Here is a 2,550-nt window from a genome sequence, read left to right as displayed (position 1 = left end):
CGGCACAGTGCACAGTTCAAAATATTTAGCTGTCATTGCTTAGTAGCTAAGGTAGTAGAGTTCAAAACAAACTTGAACAGCCGTTGCTTAGTAGCTAAGGTAGTAGAGTTCAAATCAAATTTGAACTCCATCTCTAGGATAGACGGTTCCTACACTGATGGAAAAAGGGTCTTTGGTCGCGGTTCGCAACTGCCATTAGTCGCGGTTGCGCAACCGCGACCAAAGTAGCGCGACTAAAGGCCCCCCCCTTTAGTCGCGGTTCCTTACGAACCGCGACTAAAGGCCCGTCCACGTGGGCAGCAGGCGAGCGCCAGGGCGGAGGACCTTTAGTCGCGGTTCTTCTGGCCAACCGCGACTAAAGGCCTCCGCAGGGTTTAGGGTTTAGCCCCCCCTCCCCCTGGTTTCTTTTTAATTTGTATTGTTTTATTTCTTTTGGGTTTTAATTTTGAAGGAGTTTCACATATTCTACGGTACTACATACATGCATATGAATGTACGATTTCAAACAAATTTGAAATTAGAACCAAAAAGAATTCAAGAGGAATATACAATATATATTCAATATCGGATGACCATATACAATTTTGAACAAGTTTCCATCCATAATTTAGTGCATATAAAGTTCTACGTCATCGTAATGGTGTTCTCCTCTAGGATCGATGACTTCCCTCGCCAACCATCCAGCTAGTTCCTCTTGAAGTGGTCGGAAGCGAGCTTCTGGACTAAGCGTCTTCCGGAGGTTATTCCTCATGATGTTGTTCTCACACTTCTGGTCCCGCTCATTGCAGTATCTCCGGATCCTCTCACAAACATAGTATCCACATAGATTGGTCCCCGGTGGCTGAATATCCCCAGTCGTCCGCACTGCCATTTTAAAATGTAGCTCTTTTTTGAATTCACCGACCTTGGTATCTACGAACCGTCTCCAAACCCTACGAGGCAAAGAAAATTAAATGAACAAGAGAGTTATTAATTAGTTACTTGATATTAGGAAATGATGAACGAAATAGGCCGATCGATATAGAGCGCAAATGAATGAAAATAATTACTTTTGCATCATTTTTCTCATGTCGGCCCAAAGCGCCGGATCCATATTCAGAGAGTCGTGGACGAGAACTGAGGAGGTCTGAAATTGAATTACCATAAGAATCCAGTGGAACCTGCGGACACGATACATGCACAGTCATGCATAACTCATCGATTAGCCACATACCATGCATGGAGTAAACAAAAGAGAATGTGCTCAAGACAGAAACACTCACCCAAAATGGTAAGGAAATAGAATATCACTTTTGAGTTTCTGTTTTCTAATAAACCGCCACAGGTCATCCTCCACGTCGGCGGGGTGGTGTTCTAACACATATGAATTAACGATTTGTGGGTCAATGAACCCAACATCATGGATGTTCCTTATTCGCATTTCCCGCTTCTTCATTCTGCATAATAGCGTACACAACAAGATAGTTAGGACAATATATATATATATATATATATATATATATATATATATATATATATATAGTGCAGGCAATGAACGAGATGGGGTAGAAATTAATAAATCACTTACAGAACGTAGCAACTGATGATAGATTTGTCGAGATCGCGCAGATTGAAAAGCTGGAACAATTCACTCAGATGAATTTGTACATAGTAATGTTTGAAGTGATGCTCATATCTAACTTCCGCACAAATATAGTCTTTGGCGTTTTTATGTTTTATGTAACCCTTGTACCAATTTAGCAGACCTTTCATTTGTCGAGGTAGATCCTCTTCCTGCGCAGGCTCGACGAGAGGGCCATTCTTCACATATGTAAATACTACGTCCTTCATTGGCGCCTCATCAAGGCCTAACAGTGCACGAAGAGTGATACCTAAGTCGGCCGCTTGTTCTCTGGCACTCGTTACAGTCAATCCATGTGCTGCCGCAGCTGCTATGATATCGGGGGCATCCGGACCGGCGGCTTGCACTATGAGCGGGGCGATCGATTGTTTACTTTGTTCCCCGAGCTGGGCAACTTCTTTCCCCCTTTCTAATTTTGTCTCGGCCTCCTCCAAGGCTTTCTTCTCCGCCAACTCTTGGTTCCTCTTGAACGCGAGTGCTTGCCTACGAAGTTCACGTAAATAGTCGTCAGGCAGATTCTTCGCGGCTTGGGACGGTGTGTTCAAAAATGACTTAGCCCAGCTCTTTTCCTTGTCAGAAAATACTGGCTTGAGCTCGCCCTCTCTTTTCTTCTTGCAGTCCGCCTTCCATTTCTCATAATCAGCAGCCGCGTGTGCGTCGACTTCCTCGGCACTATGTTCCCAAGGCCTTGTGGGGAGAGGCTTCAGTGATGGCTCTGGTATCTTTGTGGTTCTAGGTACATAAGGGTCCGGGTTAATAACCCAGGACTGCTTCTGCTTCTTCGCCGGAGGTGGATTGGGGGCGGTGTCTGATCACCCGCCGGACGAGGACTGGGGGGCGGCGTCTGCTTACCCGCCGGAGGTGAATTGGGGGGCGGCGTCGGCTGACGTGAAGGAGGTGTAGGTGAAGCACCACCACCACCACCGCCA

At 45.7% G+C, this 2,550-nt stretch overlaps 1 long non-coding RNA gene across 1 annotated transcript; it reads right to left on the bottom strand.

Annotated features, from left to right (window-relative positions):
* Window positions 1–557: 557 nt before the first annotated feature.
* LOC139837737 (uncharacterized) lies at window positions 558–1,430 on the bottom strand. Its single transcript, XR_011754402.1, has 3 exons — window positions 1,263–1,430; window positions 1,050–1,160; window positions 558–932 (listed from the first exon to the last, which is right to left on the bottom strand). It is a non-coding gene; the product is annotated as an uncharacterized lncRNA (long non-coding RNA).
* Between the last annotated feature and the right edge of the window lie 1,120 nt (window positions 1,431–2,550).

Source organism: Lolium perenne, chromosome 3 (genome assembly GCF_019359855.2).
Source record: "Lolium perenne isolate Kyuss_39 chromosome 3, Kyuss_2.0, whole genome shotgun sequence".
Taxonomy (NCBI): domain Eukaryota; kingdom Viridiplantae; phylum Streptophyta; class Magnoliopsida; order Poales; family Poaceae; genus Lolium; species Lolium perenne.
This window is presented reverse-complemented; position numbering and strand designations above follow the sequence as displayed.